We start from the raw sequence: 25,922 nt of genomic DNA on the forward strand, positions 1-25,922 counted from the left end.
GCCTAAGGTTGCTTTTAGAAAAGTCTTCAAAGAATAATTAAACTCTTTGCTACTTGAAAACAAAATCATAATCTGTGCATTTAAATAGAAATGAGATGCCGCTAATTGTTTGAGTTTGCTGGAAACATCTTTATGTGCTGTTCCTAATAATGCTGTACGAGAAGCATATAATACTTTTTTGTTGGTAGAGAGTGTTCCACAGGATATTTTTTTTCCCTGCGATTCCTGGCTGTCACTTTGCATTGCCAGTAACTGACTTCTGTAACGTCAGGCTGTTTCTAGCATTCAGAAATAAAGGGCAGATATAGGGGGCAAGCTGTTTAAACAATCTTAATGCTAACTTTGATACAAAATTGCTTTTCATTGTTGGTTTAAACTTGTCACTGCCAGCATCTTCAGTCAACTGTCATGGTACCTCCAGATAATAATATTAATCCTGCATAGTTCAGATAAAAGTCAGGTGAGTAGTTTATAAACAGAAAGAAATGAGGATCTTAAACTTGGAAGTACTCTTTTTTTATGCAGAGTTCAGCGTGATATTTTTCTCTTGTAAACAGCCAGAATAATGGCATTCTCTCTTCTTTCCCCTGTCCCCTTTGTAATTTAAAATCAAGGTATGTAGGAGTTGAACACAGCAGGAGACCCACTGACTTTTTGAAATGCAAGTCTGGAAATTGTGCAACAAATGAAGCAAGGTTTTGAGATTCAAATACTAATGCAAATGATAAAGTGAAAAGCATCATGCTTTTTTCTGTGAAATGTAGATCTGAAACCTTTCTCTCTTGGGGAGGAAGAATGTGACCTTTATTGGATTCTTTGAATAAAATATATGAGCAAAATGTAACCATATCTTTGCTTTTAAATAACATTAGCCTTCTGCTCACTATAGCGGGGAGACTAGTATTGGTTCCCTGTCATGTGTACCTAGGCAGAGTCTAAAATATTTGGATAGAGCACAGAAACTAGTAATCCTATAAACAGCTCTAGGAAGGATAAGAAGGGGAATAAAAAGTCAAGATGCTGAATATTTAGTTAGTTACACAGAAACTAAGAGGACTGTGTGAGTAGATATCTAAGTACACCATAAAATCTATTAAGTAATTGCTTTGAAAGAGAGTTATTTCACATTTTTACGATGTTGATATAGAGGGGTTCAGCAGAAGAAATATATCAGTGTTTAACACACTTGTAAAGGTCCACAGTGTTGTAGGAAACAGGTTTATAGACTTGCTAAAAGTCTCAGGGTGAAAGAGGAAGACAGCAAGGAAAATGCCCGATCTGGAATCCACTGCAGACTACCAAGCAAGTAAGACCAGGAAAACAAAGCCTTTTTTCATCAGCCAATAAAATTATTCAAGTACTGAATGTAAGGGTAATTGGCATGTTGCGTACTGAGGCCTCACTTGGGAAATAGATGGACAAACAGTGCAAGTTTTTTTTAAGTATATTGGGAAAAATGTTCTGGCAAGGAAAGTGAAGTAAACTACAAGGAAGTAAACTCATATTGTTTTCTGAGCTGTAAGGAGCAACTGTGCTGAGAGGTGGAAAAGAAAAAAAAGATGGGAAGAATTACTCCCCATAAATGTCTGTCTCTGTGGACTCTATGGAGAAATTGGGTAGTAGGCTGAGCTCTAGGTATACACTGTAGGTATCTAAATTTAGATAAATTAATTCCAGTATAGGTCAAATTCCTAAACAAGTATTTAAGAAAAGAAAGCAGGTATGAAACGAGGTGCACCTGTGAAAGGGCCCAAGCAGTGAGGGCATAGTCTGTAACAACAGAAGTTGTAAGCTGACAGTGAAATATTTTCTCTCATCTGAATGGGAAAGGAAAATTCAGACAAACAGCCTAAATTTAATGCATCTTTTGCTCAATCTTCATTAAAGCAAAATATTCCTTTGAGCAGATAACCAAAACAGTTAATGTCGGTGCCGAAGTCCAAAGACTTTAAATTGCTTCAGAGAAAAAGCAAATAAGAAATTGAGCTGCCTTTGATTTTTGCCAACTCCAAGGGTTGTTCAGTTTTGTGCACCGTGCAACACTAATTAGGACAGGAGTCGGAAATAGGGAGGCTGTGTAAGAATTCCAGGAGGTGATGCTTGCTCTGAAGCATTTTCTAATGTGATGATTGGAATTTAAAAAAAAAAAAAGAAAAAAAAAAAGAAAAAAAATGTATCTCTGTACTGAATAGCCATCATATTTCTTTCTGAAGTGGGGGAGGGAGGAAAGCCTGAATTCTTAATAAGGAGTAATCACTCTTTATAAGCAGGATATTTTATGCAACAGTCCATACATTTTACGGTTGGAATTTTGGTAATATCAATTACCATTAGAATCTAGCCTGGCTGAAGAGCATTAGGCCCTTAGAGTCGTGTTTATCATGCTAGCCATGCTCAGTATGAATGGCTTAAGGTTTCACATACATACTTTCTCATTTTCTGGTAGTGTGCTTCTCAGGAGTACAGAAACATTAGCTTCTGTACACTGAGCATAAATTATCTTTTATCTGTGAGTTTTATGGCAGTTTGTAATACAAGGTAATAGGATTTATGACCAAGAAATGAGAAGATGTCCAAGAGTTAATGAGGCCTGTCTTTTACATTATACTGAGCAGTTCAGTGTTCCCCATGCAGGATTCCAGCCCTGGGATGTAGGGGAGAAGAATTGCTACCTATACATGAAAATGTGTTACAGCAGCATATTTTTGTCAGTTAGCTAACTCTTTTGAAAAAGTGTGTTAATACTTCAGTAATCCTTTTTCTTGCACACAGCTTTTCTTGTGAGTGCACGCCTGCCTTCCCTGTGAGAAATGATGAATAATTTAACATCACAGATAGCAGTCCAGCAGCTAAATATGACCAATAAGAATCAGGAGCCCCATCCCTTATTCTTGGCTCTTTACTGCCTTTTCATTGAAGAGAAGTAAATTGTATAGGTTTTTGATCTTGGTCTCCTCGTTTGTAAATTGGATAAAGCCCACATCCTTCTCTGAATGGCTACTGTGATGCTCATTTAGTTTTTTATAAAATGCCATTACATTCTCAGTTCTGCACCGAGGTGGAACATAGTATTATGGTAATAGTAACAACAGTATTAATAAGGCCCTTAATTAACATAAATACTGCCATACAGTAGGCTGTGCAGCTAATTTGTTAGTGTGATCCTGAGCACAGTTTCAGTGTGAGCCAGCTATCTTTTTTGCAGTGCCTGGGCAGTTTGGCATTAGCACAGCCCAGTAACTGCTTACTAAGCTTTTGGAGGGGACCACCTTATCTTGGGGACAAGAGAGAACAGCATATGCATATTTGCAGTGCTGTGTCAGCTGGCTTGAGGTCCAGAGACTACTGCATGAACTGTTTTACAGATGCCGGTGCAGTGACTAGGCACGGAGATCTGCTCCTAGATGAGGACTCTACAATAGATATAAGTGAGGGAAGGTACAAGACTGGAAAATTGACTGGAGTTTGTTGCTGCAATTTTCTATGTCGATGTTATTTGGGTTGCTATGTGTCCATGCTTGTAGAGTAAAGTTTAATGGGAAGTTCAGGGTATATACCTTCAACTTCTGAGTTTTCTTCTGGCAGCCAACTCCCTGAATTTTGCAGGAACTTCAAGAATGAGTTTCAGTTCTGTACCACCTCATATGTGTAAGAAGCAGATCTGACCTGCACTGGCACTCAGAGGAGAAAATCCTTAGTGAGCGTACCTCTTCTGGGGGGTAACTTTGTAATTTGGAAATTTGGGGATAACCTTTAATGTCTTCTTTTCCTGTATTGTTCATACATTTTGTGGATTGATTCAGTTGCAAAAAGGTCCCAGTTGCCAAGGAAGGGGTTTAAACATATATTTAATATTTAAACAAAATATTTAAATGTATATTTAGCACTTAGAATATTGACTGTCCTGAAATGCTGTCTTTCCTGTTTGGTATCTGCTCTCAGAGAGCACTCTTGTAACTTAATCTAGTTAACAAAGCAGTGAGCCTCTGCCTCAGGCTCCTTGTAGGTCACTTGAATGTCTATGGACTTGAGTGTCTATGGAATTCACAAATATACAGCTTCTTGTTCTTTGATAAATACGTCTTTTTGTGACTTCTTGTATGAGAAAGCTGGCTGTTCAGCTGAACAGAAACACTGCCAGTGTCAAAAATATTAGCAGTGGAAAAGTTTTACCCAAGCCTTTCTCTGGGACCCCTGCTCCTTCACAGAAACTCTTGCAGAAATGGGTTTTGTGCTTCCAAACCTTCAATAGCATGTTTAAATGGCTTCTCAGAAAAAAAGTTGCTGTGTTGGTGGTTTAGCTGCCTCAGTTTTCATCTTTGGCAAGAAACTTTGAGGATTTGTTACAGCTCAACTTCTGTTCTTAAAATAAGACCGTTAGAGTTAGAGCCTATGTTTTTCTTCTTCCCTAGGAAAATCCAGCTCAGCTAATGATCATTCAGTCATTCTTATAACATGTTTTTGTAGTGGGCCTGTGTAAATGGGACCTTCAAAAGGCTCCAGGTCCAAGTCACTCAGGTTTATTTCATGGTAATTTATGGCTATGAAGTGGTGTTGCTTCGTTTTTACCATGGAATTTCTGTGCTTTAGTGGGTATCAGTGATCAAAATTTAATTCATTTTTATCAATCATGTCTTGACCTGCAAAAAAAGTACTTTCTATCTTGCTTCTCACTGCTACAAAAGGAAAAGGTTGGTGGGATTTTCTCTTAACAGCTAAATTCTTTATAACTTAGTTCTATTCCAGCATAAGCAAATCTGTAGTATGAAATATACAAAGCTTATATAGTATCTTAGAAATAATAATTGGCTTTTGAAACACTCATATCCTTTCAAGCAGTTTAATTAGCATCAGATAAAAGTGCAATCTGCGTCAACTTTATGAAATATTTGGAATTATGTGGCTTTTTCATGGATTTTTTTTCAGAGGATGACATCTAATAGTTATGGATTACTTCTGCAAAATATTTTTGTATAAGTATCATCCTACAGCCTTTTCTTAGACAAACAGATTACAACAAATTCATGTCAATTTGTTAGCTTGCAGGTAACCACTTAAAAAAAAATACTTATCTTTCAGAGAGGAAAGGAAAATACCAAGCCATCATTGCCAAGTGAAAAAGAATAGTGTTTACTAAATTACATTTTCATCTGCTCGTAATTCTTAAGAAACAAGTAATACTCTATAGCAGGATATATAGACATCACACAGATGTTTTAAAATTCACATCTTAATGGTTGTCTGCAAGTGAAGATGGTGTAAGGAGTCTAATTGGTTTACTTATGTATTTCTAAATTCTGGAGTCATCCAGTCTGATTCTGAATCAATATCTGGAATTTGGTAAGTTTCACTGGTTCTGCTCTCAAAATTTTTTGGTTTTTGTCCAGATTTTTAATTAGTAACTACAGCACCTGATGTATAATCATCTAGGAGAATTCTGACCCTAAAGAAAGCTCTTCCAGTGAGGTTGCTGCTCTCTGTTGTTGCCCCTAGCTGTTGTAATATGATCTTGTTAATATTGTAATATCTATTATGCTGCTTTATGGAAACCACAAGAAGTTTTCTGTTACAAAAATTATTTTCTTAGAGCTGTTTTTTTTTCCGAAACCTGTCAATTACTTGTGTTTCCTTTGGAGTCTAAAACCTTCTTCTCATCCCCACCTTTAACAAACTTCTTTCTGTAGTGCTCTAATACTTTGGGTTTTTGTGTGCAATATAGTATTAATAACTTACTATTCTGTAAAACAGTTCGTCTGCTGCACAAGTTGCCTGCTTTATATTAAATGATCAGCAGCAAAACATACGACATTTGTCTTCGTCATTTGCTTATTGGTAGGAGCTGATGCTCAGTGGGAAGCTGGTAAAACTTTCTCCTGTTTTGGTGGTAGCAGTAAGCTGAGGAAGAACACAGCAGTATTTTCACTTGCTCTGTGTTCCTTTAATCTTTCTTCTGTAACTAAACAGGACAAAGCTGGAGTGTGCATGCATGAGTGTGTTCATTCTAGTTTTGTTTGGTTTTTTTTTTCCAGGTAGTATTTTGATCCTATATGGGGATTTTGTAGCAAGTAAAGAATTCCCAAGTTTTTTGTGAATAGATTTTTGACCACCCCACCCCCCAAAAAAAGCATTTTCAAAGAACATTAATATGGATTCTAAATTTTATCAACACAGTTAAATACATTGCACATAATTTAATAAGCTTTCTACGAGGTGCCGTATTTTTCTACTTTATAAAAGAAAAATTATTCAAATGCTTGTCTGTATGAAGGTCTCATAGACTGGTACTTTACAGATTGATTTCGTAGTATTTTTATGATTATTGCTGTGGTTTAAATTATTTATCTACCATCTGACGCTAGAGGAATTACTAGAGGGAGTAATACAATGTTTTGAATTTCAAGGGTAACCATTAGACATAAAGGACTAAGGGGACTTAGGGGAATAATTATGAATACTTTCTGTGACTTGCCTGATCAGGGGCCACTCCCCTTACTAATTAATCATCATACAGCAAGACCTTACTTTCTCTTTCTAATTTTGTTTCGTCTTCTTTCCTCTTTTTTTCCCCCCCTCTGGATTTTTCTTGGATATCATCAACTGTCTTTTCTTCGCACACCATGATATCTTAATTTTTTAGTTTATTTTGTAAAAAATATTCTTGCTTTAACTTAAGCAGCCACTGTTGCCTTGAAGATGTTTCCCAGGATTCATCTCCCAGCAGTTACAGTTCTGTGCTATGAAGCACTAATTCACCAATGCCCTTTTGTTCTTCTGGCTTCATCTCTTGCTCTTGGGTCTCGCAGTATTGCCTCTTGATTCTGCAGTTGTATCAATGACCAAAGTGGCCTCATCTATGTAGTGTTGGAAACTATTGGGTTGATGTCTACTGCAGCATGCCTATGCATCACCCTTAAATTATTGCTGAATTATAACTTTTTGTTCAGCTTTATTGTGTTAGACCAAATTTCTCAAGTCCTAGAATTCTGTGCTACCCCTAAGTGACACTGTCTCTCTGAAAGCATCTTACTGCCTTGCTTGAGATGAATTTCACCAAACTTTTGTAGTAAGAGCTTTCCTCTTCAAGTATTAAACAGATTTCAGTGATAGTTTGGGGGTATGGGATTTTTTCATTCCCTCCCTGGCCTTACAGAAAGTTCTGTAGGGAAACTAACAGGTATCAGAAGGCTGTAATCTGTGACACAGCCTCCTCTGGAAAGAAAATGAATGTCTGGAAAACATTTTATTGCGTGCAATTAAAAATATAGCAGGGAAAATCAATATTATTGTTCCTAGACTGAATGTAAATGACAGTAGAAATTGAAGTGATAGTAGATGATAAATTATTATCTACTACAAAACCAAAAAAAAAATCAGAATGCTGAATACTTAATGGTTGACCAAGCCTTATAGATTCTTTTAGAGGAAAACTTAAAAATGGTCCTTTCTGCTCACATCTGAGTACTGGCAGTAGTTGAAGTGGCAGAAGGTGAGCATCTGTATTCTGGCCTCAGTTTCATTTGAAAATATGTTACCATCTTAAATTCAATCCCTTTATGGAATTGCTTAGGCTTTTACAGTCCCTTGCAGTATCACTGTTAATTATCTGCCAGGGCAGTGGTGTCAACTGTGTGGATTTTCTGTTTACACTTCTTGTTAAAAAAGGATCAGTGCAGAAGAATTATAATACTTAGTAATACCTGAGGTTGTAGCAAAAAATGCCATACTACCCTGATAAACAAGGGCAAGCCTGTTGCACTTGTCTAGCAAGACAGCTATAACAGACACTGTGTAGCTGGTGTCACAAGGAGTGCTTTGGCTTTTAGGATTATGGGTTCCTCTGAGGAATGAGAATGGCTAATGAGAGACAGGATCCATTTGACAAAGCAAGTAAAGAACATCTTTGTCAATAGGATGGCCAACCTGATGAGAAAGGTTTTAAACTGGGCTATATTGGAGGATGGTAATGACAGTTTATAGTTAAGTGAGGGAGTAGCTGTTAGGGGTGGTAAGTTCAAGGGGCAGAGAGGAATGGAGTGAGAGGGCCCTCAGGAAAGATAAAACAAGTCAAAAGAGAACCCATCTCAGGTGCCTATACACAAATGCATGCAGCCTAGGAAACAAACAGGAGGAGTTAGAGCTCCATGTATGGACACAGAACTGTGAAATCATTGGAATAGCTGAGAACTGGTGGGGTAGCTCATATGGCTAGAGATCTGTGATAGGGAGATGGCAGCTCTTTGGGAAACACAGGCAAGGAAGAGGAGGAGAGTAGTGGCCCTTTTGAGGAATGAGCAGTTCACATTAGAAGGGGTCCTGTGAGAGGCAGCTCTGAATGTCAAAGCAGCAGGTTCAGTGGAGAGTCACCAAGACAGTTGGGTGCTGGAGCACTTGCCTGATGAGAAGAGGCTGAAGATACTGGGCTTCTTCAGCCTGGAGAACAGAAGGCTTTGGGGAGTCCTAATGGCAATCTTCCATAATCTGTGAGGAGGTTATCAAGAAGACAAAGCCATGCTTATTCCTGAGGTGCACAGCAGAAGAATGAGAGAGTGATGCTAATTTGAAACAGGAGATTCTGGGCAACTAAAAAGAAAAATTTCTGCTGTGAGGATAATTACATACAGGAATAGATTGCCCAGAGAATCTCCGGCCCTAGCAGTGTTCAAAACCCAATTGGAAGGCTGTGTTCAATGGCCTCCCAAGACCCCTTCCTACCTAAATGATTCTGGGACACTTGCAGAGACATGGGTAGATCAAACATGGGCATTAGAGCCATGGTACAAGTATCAGATGAGAAGAATCTGGAATCTCCTGATACAGAAGACTATGTGGCCATGTTCAGAAATAGAGATCAGAGGGTCAGAACTACTGTTCATGTTTTTGTTACCTTACAAGGGAAGATTTGTTTTAGTCTCTTGTGTAATCTCTCAGAAGAAGTGCTGAAAGGAGAAATGATTGCTGTTTCTAAATGCACTGAAGGAGTAAATGCCAGTCTGTTTAAGCTCAAGGCCAATGTTAGAACAAGAGTAAATTCCTTTAAACCAGTGATGGATAAATTTCCATTGGAAATTAGAAAAAAAGTCCCTAACCATTGGTCTGATGAGATCCTGCAAGAGATTTCTAAAAGGGGATTGTAGGGAGGAGGGGGAAAATTAGAAACAGAGCTTACTGTGTTGATTTTATATTCCCAACTGTATTCCCAAAAAAAGTGAATGTAAAAACTTTCAGAAGTTGCCAACATGTGACCTTATGTAGGCATTGTGTTTGCAGTTGTCCTTCATTTCCTGCTTTTTAAACTTGAGGCCTGGCAGTTGCTTTAGTCATTATAAACCATGAGTCACATGAGCCATGGTGGTCTGTGGGCAGCCATTCAGTAGTGCCAGTTTGCAAACAATTAGCATTAGTTTCAGCCCCAGCCATGGAGTCTGTTTCACAATTTCACATTTTATTTACTATATCTGAAAATCTAGGTATTGCTTTTGTGTATGCCATAAAAAATCACAGATATGCAAAGGTGGTTTAGCAATCGGGGAAGTTCTACTAGTTGAAAGCGTATACCTTTTGGTTAGTAATGTTACAAGTACAGAATAAATTTAAGCATCTGGCAAAGCAGATTAATGAAATCAAAGCATGTGCTTAAGCACTTCATTGAATTGTGGTCTGCAGATCCAGAGTGTAATTCCAAGTTAAGATGTTTCTGCATTTTCCCATCCACATGACAGCCATTGATGCTTCACAGGGAGTATCTGCATTTCTGTGGCATCAGCATCTGTTTCTGAATGGTTAATTTTCATTAAAAGTTCCCATCCGTTGTTAATTGAATTATGGCCTTCATTTCAGCAATGTCAGGCACCTGAGGGAGAAGAAGGAGCTACACCCAGAGGGGAATCCTTTTATTCTGATCAAAGAATAAATTATCAGATTGAATAATAATTAGCTTGCAGAATTCTCTACTAGCAACCACAGTGTTGTCAATGAAATGTGCCCTTTTGTTATGAGTCTGAGGTCTTCCTACCTCACAGCAACTTAAAGATTTTTAGATATATACATCTAAAAGCTGCATTGCAGCAGGTGTCTCTCCTTAGGCTCTTAATAATGAGGTCACCTTGTTCAGCCCTTTCTTAGTTATCGTGATTTTTGGGGGCAGGGAAAAGAGGAAGCCACTCTGGTAAAAAAAAAAAAAAAAAGGTATATTTTTCTCTTCTTTGTAACCACAGCAGTTTTTCCTCAACTAGTGGAGGCACTTCGGAGTGAAGTGAGAGCAGCTGAAGATCTGGAATTAATCTCCTGTGACAATGATGCCACAGGCAGAGAGTGTCATTAGCTGTAAGCTTGGGTGAATTTCTTTAAGGAGGAGCTGTCTGTCTGCTTTATGTTAGAGGAATCTGGGAACTAGGAATAAAATTGATAAAGTATTCACTGTTCCCAGGGTATCCGCTGAAACTTCAAAGCAATTAAGAGCACCAAGGGAGGACTCAGTAGGTCTCTGAGGGGCCAGTAGGTCTCTGTGTGAAGTTGCAGATCCTCCTGTCTATTCAGAATTGCATGGGAGTTGGTTCCATGTGTTGTAGGTGTGCAAGCTACCTCATGTAGCCTTAACCCTCCCAGGCTCACTGGTTCTTGAAATCCTGTGGGGAATGTGGAGAGTCTGGTATAGTCCCATTGTGTGAGATGAGTGGCCCCAGGCAGAACTCTTGAGCAACAGCCTGAGTTATCATAAATGAATCCAGCTGCTCCATTGTGCCAGATGATGATGTATGCCACAAATGAAGGTGTACTTCAGGACCTGTGCAGCTAAAGGAAGTATCTCACAGTCTCTTCTACACATATTTTACCAATTTTCTGTGAGCTCAATAATATCTACTGAATTAATAATGCCATTCAGCCTGTGTCACTTCTTGGTCTTTCATGTCTCTAACTTATGGATCTTCTTCCTTACCTGTTCACAGGCAATGAGTGATACTGCAGAAGTATCAGGGCAACACTGAATCTCTGTTATAATTTATTAAGAGTAATGCCCTTTATGAAAGTCAATCTTTTTTTTTTCCTCTTTTGTACTTAAACCTAGTTCCAGAGTACTGTACTAAATGTGTTCTGTGTCTCCAGAGGTATTGTGAAGCTGTTGATTTAGAACACAGGTTTTCCAACAATAGTCTAGGAAGTTTTTAGTCCTTCCAGTATGGAGGCACATTGAACTGTCAAACATATCCCTGGAAAACTCTAAGGAGATAAAATACTTCAGTGTTGTTTTTTTTCCTTCTTCCAAGTCACCTGGGAAAGTGAATCAGTTTTTGCTATTTAGTGTAGTCTGTTGAAAGGCAGTAAATGGTCAAAAATAACTGTCAACACTATGGTGAGCTGACTGACATTCCTAATACAATTCAAATGTGCAGCTGAGATGTTCATCCTCCTAATTTATGCTCTTTTGTGGCAAGGACAGCAACGTTCACAAGAATCAGCCTGAGCCACGGTCTTCAGGTAATGAACTGAATGTAATTGCTCATTTCTGCAGCACTTGGAAACCCATGCATAATGATGTTCACATCTCTCATCTTGAAAGACAGTAGGAGCTCATGTTTCTGAGACAGGCTGAGACAACCCCTGCAGTTTAGTGAGACTGACACCCTGTTGGTGTCTCCTCCTGGAAGCCCAGAGGCTCTCCTGCTGAGAGCCTGCACCTGGTTGCTCCCATGCAAACTTCCAGCTGGGGGAGTGAGAACAAGATCTTCTTACCTTGAAATTTGGCAGTGTTTCTCCATGGGACTCTGGAAATGCAGGGTGATATTAAGGCCAATGTTTTATAATTGGATGCCTTTTCCTTTCTGAGGGATAAAAATCCGATGGTGAGTCAGCTAGAGCTTACCTGAAGATGCTTCCTCTTTACTGATTGTTTTGATATTTCCTACTTTATAGTCATCTTGAAGAGGGGGAAATGGTGGTGAAATAAATCTGAAAATAAGCCTAGTATTTAGACATGCTTGATGCTGGTCTGTACAGTTTTATGCTAGAGTGTGGTACTGCAGTAACATGATACCTTTCCTTCGGATTAAATATCTTAAATCAGATTATTAGGGCTGTATGTATCCTCGAAAGTTTCAGTCATGAGGGACAGCTGACAGACAAAGTGTTTGGTGGAAATACTTATTTTTAGAAGAATCCATAAGATGAGGAAAATAACATACCTTGCTTTTCATATAGGCTGTGATCCTCCATTAGTGAATCTCAGACTACATCTCATGTCACACTCTTTAGCTAGATCTCAAGGTATATTACTCTTATATTACAGAGAGCGAGAGAGAGACAAAGGCATGAGAAAGTGAAATGATTTGCCCAGGTACCCAGGGAGTCAATACCATATTGAAAATGGAATCCAGTTTTCCAGGTTTCTGTCTCCAGTGACCTGTCAGCTGGGACCTTTTGTCCCACTTCTTGGTGCTTGTGACTTGATTAGGAGTGACCTTTAGAGATGATGGAGGTCTTTAATGAAAGTGCTTAACCCTCTCAGAAAAATCACAGAAGCTCACTTTTCTATAGTAGTCAAAAATTCATTCTAACTTCCTTAGGAGAAATTGTGAAAAAGATGGATATCTATAAATTAATCAATCTCAGTTCTTAATAAGCATTAGAAAAATATCTCATGTCTGAATTTGAGAGTGTCATGGCCTCTCATTGGCCAAATATATAACAATTACATATTACATGCCAATTATAACAACAGCTTATTGTTTCTAATGAAGAATATATCCAGGAACAAAAAGAAAATAAGAGCTTGTCAGGGTGTGCCAGACGATTATTAGAAATCCATATCTTTTAGCTTTCTGCCCCTGTGCATCAGCATTGAGTGTTGTGCTATCCAATAAAACATTTTTCATCTCATCAGAATATTACAAGTTCTGTTTTGATTGTCATAACAAAAAGCAGTTCACAAGAGACATTAGAGGATGGATGTTTGCTCCCTCCCGCCTTTTTTAATGCATTAGAGATGTGGAGGTTAGAAATGCAGAAGCAAAAATGACTATAGCTATCACAGTCTTTCATAGGTGACTGAGCAAAAGAAAATCCTGGGATATCACATAACAGACCTTACAGCAAGATTTGTTCTCATTCTGTGAGGTTTCTAAGAAATTCATATATCATGTCCCAGTCCAATGAGCTGTCATAAGCACAGCCTGCTCAAGCATAGCAGTATGTTGTTGCTCCTTTAGAATGTAGTCAGATAAACTTGTGGTTGGATGGACAGTCACATTTTCCTCCTTTCTTATCCAAACTAATCTCTAACTGTAGATGTTGTATAAATCCCTAAGCAAGTAATTGATTCCTTCATTTCTGAGAAGAGCTGCTGACTTATGTTTTTAGAGAGGCCAAATTTCTTGAAATTACTTTAAAAATACAGAATTTGAATGCTCATTCACCACAGTTGTATAGAACTGGCATACATTTCTTTCTCTCTTTTTTTTTCCTCCTGAAATTAAGATACTTCACAAGGATGTGTCAAATAAAGTATTTGAAGGGCAGTGTTCAGCATGGAGAAGGAGACTGAATACACTATGAGAAAGTCAGAATCACATCTGTCCTTTGGTACAGGGAAGTCAGAGGAAGTTTGGAAGTTTTTAATTGTTGGGTTAGGTCTATAATCTAAGCCAAGATAGGCAAGAACTTTGCAAGTGGAGGGAAAACATTTGCCCTTAATGCTCTGCAAGAGTGAAATCGGTGAAAACATGCAAAGCAAAGAGAGAGGCAATACAGATCTTGCAAATTGTATATGGACTGGAGAACAGAGTGCTACAGACTTTAGACAGCCTAGAGAAGGAGAGGTTGCAGTAAATGACATGAAGAACTGACAGAGTACGGATATGGCAAATATTTACTGTGATAAAGATATGAAAGGTTTCTTGTCCTATGGTATTGTTTAGGAAAAACATTAAGAGATGATCGTGATCTGGATCTATGGTAGATTGAAAAGGAGATCGAAGCGAACTTTAAGGTCATAGCAGAAGTATCTGTTGCAAGTCTCATCTGTGCCTGATCTTCAGAGGATCTGAGTTGTTCCTTGCACTCTACAGTGTGGACTAGTAGAAGTTGTAGTAAGTCCTGAGGTGACCACCGTGGTCTCAGGCACCCCAGTTTTTAACTTCAGAAAGATACTGCCCAATCAGTGTCTGAATGCAGTGGGTTTCCTGTGAAGGTCTGTGACGGTCTAGCAGTTTTATGTGCATGTTGGGTGCATTTTACATAAAGTTACTGCGATTGCTCCTTCCTGCACACACACACACACACACACACACACACACAATCTGGTAAGGTGTCAGTGCACAGATCATGCACAACCCTGTATAAAAACTATGCTGTCACTGACTATTGCTAACCCGGTATTTGAAAAATCACAGGTAATGTATCCTTGTGTATAGTAAATTATTCTATAGCACCTAGTATGGGTTACATGGGTAACCTGTGTTCAGAAGAAGGTAATTCTTGTTATATTTGTGTCTCCTTTTCTCATTGATTGTATAGGCTTCCACTGAGTGAACACTTGTATACATGCTTACCTCTATTCACCTCCCTAATCCCAATCAGATTAGTGGAAATACTTGTCTGAGTCATACAGAATAATCTGGCCCTCTCACTGCAAACTGTGGATGAAAGGAGCAGGACTTTCTCATTAGACCTTCATACACAATAAGTTGGCACAAAGGGTTCTCTGGAGACCAGGCACTGTGGCAAGTACACAGCTAGTGTGGTAGGTGGAGGCATAGCCAGCTGAGGAGACAGCCACAAAAAAGGCTTGGAAGTCAGAAGCAGAGGGAGGTATGCTGGTAGGATGAGCATTTTTCCTACTTGACCCCTGTTTCTTCATCACAAAGCAATGAGTTGCCCAAACCGGACACAAAAATCCTTTACCATTTCCAAGGACAAGAGGATACCGTGCAAGGCACGCCAGTCTTTGCAAAATGGGCTGTAATTGGCACTAGCCAGAGCCTTGATATTCATTACCTGCAACAGAGTGGTACTCAAAAAGCCTGACTGCTTTTCTCCATCCTAAGAAATATTCAAAGGAAATAAATGGAATTGCTTCCAGCCTGTTCCTTACAAATGAATGGCCCTGGTTGACATAAGTGAGGACCAAACAAAGTCAGAGTAAAAGACAGAGCTTCTTGGAAGTCATTTCATCTCTGAGTAGCTGACGTGATTTCTGTGAAGAAGCATCACTTACACATGATATATCATGTAATACATAATGAGGATAGTTTGTTTTAAAGATTGTAGGGGGGGTGTGTGTAACTATAAATATATCACAATGATAAAATTAGCCATATGTGAAAAAATAAGATTTTCTGACTGTAGGACCTTTCCCCTTCCAAAACTCCTCAGATTTTTTTCTGCTGTGTGGGTGTGTTCTTACATACCTGGAGAAAATTGCATAGTTCTAAAAATTGAGTGTTTTCCAATAAAGAACATTTTGCTGGGTTTCATTATAGACCCATAATATGTTCTCAAAAATGGAACATGATGTTTGAAGAGGAAGTTATTAACCATGGTGTTATAACTGTTATGCTCCCAGGAATATGATGGATGGAAGGAATATGCTTATAAGTCATGTGGGGACAGTGTTTTGCGCCACTTTTTTTATTGTTACGGGGGGAAAAGCAATATGATGATAACTATTGGAAATTACTTGAAGGCTACTCTTTTTGAACTGATTTATGTTTCTGCTGGTTAAAAAGGGTGTTTCCATTTTATGATATTAAGACAAATTAGGTAAAAACCAAATAAGTGCTTTAAAATACGGCTTTCATCTAGACAGAAGTGCAAAGATGGGTCTGTTCTTGTAAACTGAGCTAAAGTAACAGAGCTAAAATACTTTTAGAGTCTTCTCCAAATGTCTATCTGTATGTGTTTTATAAAAGGAAAAATGAATAGCACATTTGCTTTACAACAGGAATATCCCAAAGACATCTGTCCCAGAAATATATGCACAATTTCAGGACTGTGTGTACTGCCGTTTACTTCAGTAGAATTTTAAAAATATTTAGTTGTGCAGTGTTTAACACTTTTTGGATTCTAAGGCACTGCTTGGACTAACAGACATGTTTTATGTATCAGCAGGAAAGTGCATGTGTTTGTGAGAAAGCTAATTGGAAAGAGAAAGGAGAATATTTAGCACTATCTGAAGTTTTCTGTCTGGATGAGAAATCTTACACTTCTCTAAGACACTTGTGTAATTGTGCTGCCTGGAAGAATGCAGTTCTCTGCAGGGGGATAAGAATTCATTTGCAGGAGTTAATTTTTAAAAAGGCTACCTGAGCCCTCCTTTCAAACATGGTTCCTGACCCTCTTTGGTTTAATTTACTGTATTAGAAATGCTAGAAATAATCATCTGCATTTCTGTATGTGTGAGTATTGAATGGTGAAAATAAGATTACTGCAATTTTTGAGAATGGATGAGGGCAAAGTTTGACTCCTTATTTCTCTCCTGATTGATATTTATGATCGGTAGGAAATATTGGTGTATTTGTGTGCACAGGTAATGAACCCACATGGACTTTTGTAATAAAGAATTGAGTTTAAGGGCATTTGTGAGTTCATTAGATTACCCGACCACATTTTGGGAGGTTACAGGCAGAATACATTCTGGTAGAAAAACATCCTATTAGGCAGCAAACACACACTGTATATGTCGTGCATTCTTATTATTGCTTCCATATTCATTAAAGTTTAAGGCTTTAAAAGACTTGTCAAAATGTTATGCCAAGCTGAGAAACATTGCCTTGACGTGCCTTAGCTTAGCAAGTCTTATTGGCATTGCTAGCACTCTGTCTGAGTAGTCAAGAAAAAATCCTACATTTTTCAAGTGACTTGTATGTTTGTCCCCAATATGCACTTCTCGTTTTTCTTCATTCTTGATATATTTTTCAGAATTTTATACCTGTCTTATGTAACTCTTGTCTAAAATGTGATGGGTTTTACCTGTACATATACATGGTCCTGATTAGGGAAGGTCAAGTTAGATCTGAACTTTCTCCAAGTTCTGTGCAGGTCAGATTGGAGGCTTAGTCCAAGACCATCCCTACTGTTCTTTTATTTATGAATAAGAGGACTTTGTATAGGCTTGAGGACATATGCTTGCTCCAGTATGAACAGCTAAATTCAAATATAGTTTAACTCATGTTGCTCTCAGGGTGCTCTGCTTGATGTAGAGGCCAAATGGAAAAACATTCAGAGGGTAAAGAAAGCAAAAACAGAATGGGGAGTGAACAGAGTAAAAAAATAAAAAGAAATGAAGGCAGAGAATAAAGGTGTGGGAAATCTATGCTCTGTGTGCTTGTGTATAAGTTATATGCCCGGTAGGATTTGACAGAAGTGCTTAGGAGTTTGGGATGCTTTATACATATGGTACATTGTAAGTAAGCACCTGCTTCTAGAAAATGAACAGTTTGATTGTGGCAGTTTCTTTGTTTCTAAAAAATATACAGAAACTCTTAAAGGAATTTTGATAAGCTTGAGTCGGGGGTAGAAATGGATGGGGAAAGAGTTTTGCAGACAGGATGGTGTATCATGCCTTTATATAAATATTCTGTATGTATAACATTACAATACAAAAATTAGCTGTGAGTCTAAAGATCACTATTCTTATAGCTATCTACAAATAATTGTATCGGATCAAATGGGGCAGCAGTGGTTTAAGCAGTTGGTCAATACATCTGAAGTAAGAAAAAAAAATATGGGGGAAAGGCAGGGATGTTGGCATTAGAAAAACGAATGCTTCTGTTTTTAAACAATGTTGTATGTGTAAGTCATTGTTAATATTTTTTCAGAACATGTCCAGTGTGACTTACCTGACCTCCCACTGGGCCCTGGGGAATTTGATGGTGATGTTAGTGAGAGGGGAGGCAGATGACTACAGACTGCACTTGAAAACACCCCTCTGAAATTTCACTGGTGTGCAGGAGAAGCGCTACAGGAGCATGATCTACAACACACTTTCCATTGACAGCTCTGGTCTGTGAGATACGGAAAAAGGAGCCTTTTGTAATAACAGCCCCTCTTTCCTCAAAAGAAATTTTTTCTGTCAGACTTCGCCTGTTCTCTGAAGCATCTTAGACCTAAAATAAATATCAGAACAATTGGGCATCTTTACACTCTGGTTAGTAAAACTTAATTTAAAAGTAAAAGCTATTTTTACTGGACCTATTGGTGTTAATGACTTAGGGGTGCTCAAACAAATTTTTATTATTCTGGAAACAAACTAAAAGCATTAAGTTTTGGTTTGTGCTTGTCTCTGCCTAAAGCAAATTTTTATGATCTAGTTAGGTTTTCTTGAAAACAGGCTTTTATAAGTAAATACTCATGGATGATTACCCACCCTGAAACAAAACTCTTGTTAGATGTTTAAAATGTGTGGTGCATGAGGGAGAGGGTATGTGTATGCTGACTTGAAAGCTAATTTCTACATTTCAGCACATCTGCAATGGTTGGTAAAACTGGGGCACTTGCAGATGTACCTCCAAGGACTTGAACTTGGGGAAGGCGTGTCTTTTTAATTTAGTTGGTTCTAGTGTTTGGGAGCAAAAAATATCCACCTGTGGCATGGTGAAATAGTTTCCTAACTTTTGCAGTATAAAGGAAGGATGTCTTAAAGCAGATCTTTCAAGATCAAGACTATTTTTAGAAAGTTTAAGTGGAACAGACATCACCTGAAGAAATGACATATGAAGAAACATGGAGAAAAACCTCTAAGTGAGTCTACAGAAAATATTTTTATGTGTTCTTTTACTGTACCTATGAATAAAATACCAATATACTGCTGGCTGGTTACTTGTCACTATAAGAAAAAAACAATTGGATTTTGGAAATTGATTTTCCTAGAAAGGCATGCAGAAATCTTAGTTTCAGATAAGTATTTCACACACTAATTCAGCTTTTCTCATTCATTCTTATTTCGAGCATAATTTGTATGGCAGTATACAGTCTGTAATTAATGCAGTGGACTCAGTTGAACAACTTTGTAACTGACAGGAGACAGTCCTTTTTGACCTTCATTTTAATATTGCAAAATTAGGCAAAATGAAACAACTTCTGCAAAAGAAAAAAAAAGAAAATGGTTCTGAAGATGTCCTTTTTCAATAAAATAGCAGTGTTCTGTTTGATGATCCATTAGTCACTGATAGCTGGTCTAATTTTTTGGTGGGAAAAGCAAATCATTTTTTGTGGCCTTTTATTTCTGCTTGACTTGTAAGAGAATCTGATTTTTTTTAATTATTTCTATCTTCTGCTTTAGAAATATTAGGTCTTGCTCAGGAAGATACAAGAGTTCTAATGGCAAACGGTTTTTCCACCCCTTATACAGGCCAGTTTCATGAGCCTTCGTTTTTTTACTTAGGAGCAACATGAAAGCACAGACATCTGGGGTGGGGTGAGGGCTGGGGCTCCCTGGGCACCAAGAGCTCTGGGGGACCTATCCAGGGAGGGCCTGGCAGCCCAACCCATCCCACCACCCCAGCTCAGTGGCAGTCCCAACCCTCAGTATCGGGCACCTCCCTGGGGATGGGACAGGACATGGACCTGCAGATGGGCCTGGGAGGGCAGGGCAGTGGGGAACCTGGTGATGCTGGAGCAGGGTGAGGGGAGCCCCAGGGAGCTGGACAGGGACACTCAGGCCTGGCAGTGCCTTAGGGCCCTGACAGGGTGATGGGAAGGGGATTTGGTGTTTAAAATCAGTGATGTGTTTATCAGTGAGTTCACCTGAGATGGAGCTCCAGGTGCTTTCAGTTACTGTGTGAGTCAGGCCCTCCCCTCTGTGTACACAGCTTTTCCATGAAGACCTGCATCCTAGGGTTTGTTTGTTACTGCTGTGTGCTGGTAAAATTACAGCTGGCTCCTTTACTTAGCCTTTCTGGGCTCTGGAGGATAGACAAAGTGTTGCATGAGAGATGGATGTAATATGCAAAAGCTACGTGACTGCTGGTAAGAGATGTTGCATTGCCTTGACAACAAGTATATTTTAAGTCTGCTGATTGACACTTTACTTACTTCCCCTGCTTATAGTTTTATGAAACCTGCTGGTTTTCAGACAATGGAAAGAGATTTCCTCAGGAATGTGAGCCCTAGGTCAAAAGAGTTATTTACACAAGGGAGGAAAAACTGATCAGACTCATGCGCTGCATGGAAACATAAGGTTCAGCAGCAGCAGCGGCGTATTCATGGCATGCAGCGGCAATTACTAATAATCTTGTTTGAATATGAAAATGAATAGAGTTATTCATGTTGTTCAGGGTAAGTTTGGGTCTTTTTCTTTCGCCTTTTCCAGCAGGTGAGGGACCTCTCAACATCAGGCAGGTATTGTAGAGTTGATCTTTAGACAGCTACAGAAAAAGCATCCTGTGGTGCCTTTCTCTGCCTCTGGTTAATAATAGCTAAGCTGAAAGTGGGAAGGAGTTGAATGGGTTACCCACATACCTGTCATGCCTGCCAGCTAACTTTCTTATTTATACGGGGATCCCTGTGAGAATTTTACAAGGGCAGGGGGGAATTTGTGTTTTAAATCAGAAACAATGAGCAATGCTTTTTGGGTAGATGGGGACTGCCAGACATAGAAATGTAAATGCCTTTTAAGGATTGAGGATGCATTGATTTCCTCATTCTCTTTTCACGTCTCGAGTTTGCTGAAGCCTCTACAGCATATTTCGGCAGTGATTCAAATCCATGATTGGTGGATGAATCCGTTGAAGTAAGAAAAAAAAAAATTCCATCTTCCAGTCATTGAAATTTATGGTAAAACATTTCCTTGCAATGAAACTAAGATTTGGCCTGTAGCCTGCTGGGTTTTAGTTGTGCTGTATAATTGCATGCAGTACTGTTCACGCAAACTGAGACTGACTGCATGCCAGTAATTTGCAGAAGTCATTAACGAGGTTTTTGGGGAGATGGTGAAAATTAAATATTATCAGCTGGCTGGTTAATGGGCATTTACTGTGTACAGTGCTAGTCACTGAAACGTAGGATCTTTCATTCACAGTCAGGACAAATTTGTTCATTTTGTTCTGGCTCTGCAGATGCAGTGTTAAGAGATTATGCATTTTTTGGAAATGTCTTGAAATATGTTTAGATGATGATGTGAAAGTGGCAGTGAAAAAGAAATTCTTGAGATGGAATATGAAGATTCTGTTTATCTATGAAGCAGAAAGTACTTGAAAATTTTGGGCATGCTTATCTTTAGTACATGCTCATGGTAAGTTCTACCTTTGCCTACTGTCCAGCCTCTCAGTCTTACAGGCACTCAATTCTTTTTAACAAAAGTCAGAAGCCTTTGTTATAGATGCAGAAGAAAAGGACCCTATTTCTTTCTTGCTGAACAAATAGGTGCTTACAGCAAATAGTTTTTCATCTCCCAGCTGTGTAGATGTGATCAGTTAGCAGCCTGATTTAGGAACAGTATTATCCTTCTGTACTTCACATTACACATCCCTAGTCTATATCCTGTGTTTACTGTACAGCCCACATCTGTGTTCACATTAAGCTTCAATGTACAGTGAACCAGTTCAAGATGTAACCAGAGTTTCCTTTTCTTACACAGCATAGCAGCTTATCTTTAACTTAGAACACATAATAATTTATCTCCTAAGCAAGGATTTTTTCCATTTCATTATGGGAATGGTGTTTAAAAATGTGTGTGGTGTGAATGGGATTATAGATATATAGCTGTGTAGGGATCTGTGTCATACCATCAGAGGCTTAAGGGCTTTGCATTCCATAAAGATCTCTAGACTGTGATTTTAGATTCTTAAATATTTAAAATTGCACATTAGCAGTATTTGCAATTAAAACGAAAAATGTATGTGTCAATAGCATACCATTTTACATGTGTCATTTTTTGAATATAGGTGAAACTGCAGTCCCTGACTCCATGGTGTGGAAAAGTTGTACTAGAAAAGTTCACCTTTGGTTTTAGAGAGATTGTCCTTTCCAGATTTAACTACACCCAAAGTACAGAATGGGCTGTCAAATGTTCAAAACTGTAGAATCCCATTAAAAAAAAACTTAATCCAATGGGTTATAGAAATTTATAATTATAAACATCATATGTGGTAACAGTTCTGTATGCCATATCTACATATACTGTGGAGACATAGGGGATTCAGAAAAAATGCTATATAATTTCAGGTAATACATTGCACTAGATGCATATACCTCTGATCTTGGGATATGTGGAAAGAGAGTAATTATTCACAAAAACTTTCTGCTTTGGGGCAGAGGCAAAAGATGTGTGCAGTGCATGATTGCTTGTGTACACAAACTTCCCAGTAGAAAACACCTTACTGGTTGTCCAGAGGTTTTATAGAAAAGCTGACTTCTTGTCCTGGTTTTTAGCTGGGATAGAGTTAATTTTATTCCTAGTACCTAGTATGGGGCTCTGTTTTGGATTTGTGCTGAAAACAGTGTTGATAGTGCAGAGATGTTTTAGCTGCTGCTGAGCAGTGCTTACACTAGTCAGGGATTTTTTCAGCTCCCCATGCTCTGCCAGATGCACAAGAAGCTGGGAGGGGACACAGCCAGGACAGATGACCCCAACTGACCAAAGGGATATCCCACACATATAAAGCATGTAAAGCTGGGCGAAGGGGAAGGAACTGGGGGGACATTTGGGGTGATGGTGTTTGTCTTCCCAAGTAACCATTACACATGATGGAGCCCTGCTTTCCTGGAGATGGCTGAGCACCTGCCTGCCAGTGGGATGCAGTGAATGAATTCCTTGTTTTGGTTTGCTTGCGTTAAACTGTCTTTATCTCAACCCACAAGTTTTCTCACTTTTACTCTTCTGATTCTCTCCCCCCTCCCACTGGGGAGGAGTGAGCGAGTGGCTCTTTGGTGCTTAGATCCCAGCTGGGGTTAAACCATGACACTTCTAGGCTTGCATTACTTTCAGTCATAGTGGGAATAGTTCATAAGAATGTACAATAGGCAAACGTTAATTGGAGCTCTTTCTGATTCTTCTCATTTTAAAAACAAACATAAGTTTTGACTGTTTAGACATTGAACATGCAAATGAGATATATGAAGTCTGAAAATATTTAAATCTTATCCGTACATATTATGTACTGACACCAAGTACACAAGTACAAGAAAGATAGAGTAGGCATCAAAGCAGTGTCCCAAAGTGCTTGGTATTTTAAAAAAGCCTCCAAACTTAGCATGGGTTTAAGGCTACCTCAGCTGCAAACATCAGGAAACACAATGGCGCTTTTAACCTTACCCATTAGTAGTTTAAGAAGCAATATCCGGAAAGCAAGCTTGCCACTTTGGGCATGAAACTTTAACTACTGACACATCTTTTGGATGTAGCTACAGTAATTCTAAGTTGGGGGTAATAACTCATGTTTAATTTTGTTAGGTCTTGTTCTTTCTTTGTTTTCCAGTATAAAAAAGTGAAAAATCTCTGGAGGTTTTTAAAATTATTTGAGAAAATCACTAACTGCTTTGATGAAAACTGTCTACCGATTACACATTGTGAAGCAAAATTTAAGGATTACACAGTGATAGCTGCAAAGACATCAGGTGGAAAAGAAAAGGGGCATGAGCAATGAAGCAACTAGTAATTTTGACTTTAAAATTTATGGAAAATTAACCCCTTTGCAAAACAGAACCACCACTAAGTTCATAGCTGGTATTCCCAGATCCCAGTGGGCCCTCAGAGACAGAGCTGTCTGTTATGAGTGGCATCTAGAGTGATGACAATTCAGCATCTCAGGAAATTGCCATGCAGTCTGTGTAATACAGGTTTTGTTTCAGTTTCAGCAGCTACAGCTGTTTAAACAATTGAAAGGAATATTCATACATCTAGCAGATAGGCAAAGAGGCTGTATGGAGGCAATAAGGCAAAGATGTAAATTTTATTTTTGTGCACAAGAATCTGTAACACTGAAACTTTCTCACTTTGCTTCTGCTGCATTCATTTACTCTAAATTAAAACAGATGTACATATCTTCCATAGATACTTCTCCTGTGCTGGTCTGAGAGCAGGTTTCTGTGATTAGTCATATTTTGCAGTAGTAGAAAACCAAAACTCTGTTTCTTAGCATTGAAAGTTTGGGGAAACCTTGTAGATTTAAGGTTGGATCTGAACTTCCTGATTGTTCTGTATCTGAAATTGTCTTCCCTTACACATGGGTGTAGCCATTTCCTAAGAGAAAAATGCATTTCTTTCTTGAACAATGCAAATCAGTACCATGTATACTCTGGTTTGAAATGAAGAAACATATATGGTTATAATTCAGGAGGAAAGGGAAGGGGAGAGGTTTAGTAAACAAGAAGCTACTTGTTTATTCTTTGATCTGATTATTTTTTAGTTCCTAGTGTGGGGCAGTGTAAAACAATAGTAGTTTTATTATTTAAATCTGTATACACACTTGTAGGTATGTCTGTAAGGGTTATTTTTTGCAATATGTCCTAGTAGCCATGCCCAGCTTTAGTAATAATTTTGAGAGGAACCACCTTGTGCAGTGGAGAGATTGCAGATCTATTTATGTGCCCCTCTTGTTTTTTCCCTGTTTCAGTATTTTTATTTATATATTACTTTATTTTATAGCAAGAAAGAAGCTTACATAGAGAGGATGAGAAAAGATCAAATGGAGAAGAAATACAATGTTTGAATTGTGTTCATTAACTTAGAAGCAGGTCACAAAATATTGCATTTTATAAATCTGGTGATGAGGAGGTTAACTTTCAGTTTTGGGGGTTGGCAGGAGGGTGGGGGGTAGCAGCTCAGTTGCAGTTACTCCTTACACAAAGCGTAGGGTTCCTGGAAATAAATCAGGACTAGCTTCTTGTCACGTGTACCATAGAACCAGCAGATCCAAGCAGCAGTTGGGTTGATTCAGGGCTGGCAGATCCAGTGCTGTTGTGCACCTGTGATTCCTCCTTTCAGCAGTCTGAGCAAGCAGTCAGTATAATGATCAGACACTCTCCTTAAATCAACCTGCTGTGTATTTTAACATTAAAACCAAAACACTTAAGGATGTTGGTATGCAGACTGTTTGCTGCTTCTAGTTCTGTCAAATGGTTAGCCTTAATCTTCCCTGGTGGCGACAGATGTATCTTTTGAAATACCCTCAGCAGGTTCCTTAACCAACAGCTCCTCCAAAGTGCCCATCCGCCTTGCCAGAGAGCGGCAGGTCCTTCCACACAGCCAGAACCCAACTGTTTGGATCCAGAATTTTATCTGGATCCTCTGAGCCAATATTTTTTGTCTAGAGTTAAAAAGTAAAATCTTCACAGTTGTTCGTCTCTCCATTATATTGCAGCAGTCACAAACTAACTATTTAGGAAGAGTTTATTCTGAGCTTTTTTTTTTTCTGCCTGCCTGCTAACTAAAATAAGCCACAGTATTACAGAATCACGGAATGGTAGGGGTTGGAAGGGACCTCTGTCCAACCCCCCCTGCTTGAGCAGGGACACCTAGAGCGGGGGGCACAGGAACGTGTCCAGGCGGGTTTTGACTGTACAGCATTTATGAATTCTTGCAAAGGACATCACGAAATTGTTTCAAGACATCAAGAATTTGCCTTCCTAAATCTTGCTGAATGTAACTGTTTGACACTTTCTGTGAAGGCAGATAATGTGCCCTCAAACTGTTATCACCGTTCTCTTGGACCTCCTTCATCTCCAGGTTCTGTATCTACCTTAACAGGCTGTGCAGCCTAGTAGAAGGAGGTTCTTGGGGCTGAAACACTTCATGGTGGCTGATGCCCACACTGCACACATTTCAGCATGTTCTGTTTCAGACTAGTCCTAGTCTGGGTCTGTGACTCTGTGAAGGCCCGTTAGTGGGTGGAGTGCTTTAGGTGCTCTTTTGAAGAGCATCTTCCAGTTTAGCTTTGTCCGGAAGGAATTTGCTGTGCGTGCTCCAGCTCACTGTGAAAGCACAGTATGTG

General features: G+C 38.9%; 1 protein-coding gene across 4 annotated transcripts in view; it reads left to right on the forward strand.

Moving 5' to 3' along the window:
- The window catches only part of TPK1 (thiamin pyrophosphokinase 1), a 308,752-nt gene that overhangs the window by 200,337 nt on the left and 82,493 nt on the right, over positions 1-25,922 (forward strand). The window lies entirely within an intron of this gene.

This window comes from Phalacrocorax carbo, chromosome 2 (assembly GCF_963921805.1).
Source record: "Phalacrocorax carbo chromosome 2, bPhaCar2.1, whole genome shotgun sequence".
Taxonomy (NCBI): Eukaryota; Metazoa; Chordata; class Aves; order Suliformes; family Phalacrocoracidae; genus Phalacrocorax; species Phalacrocorax carbo.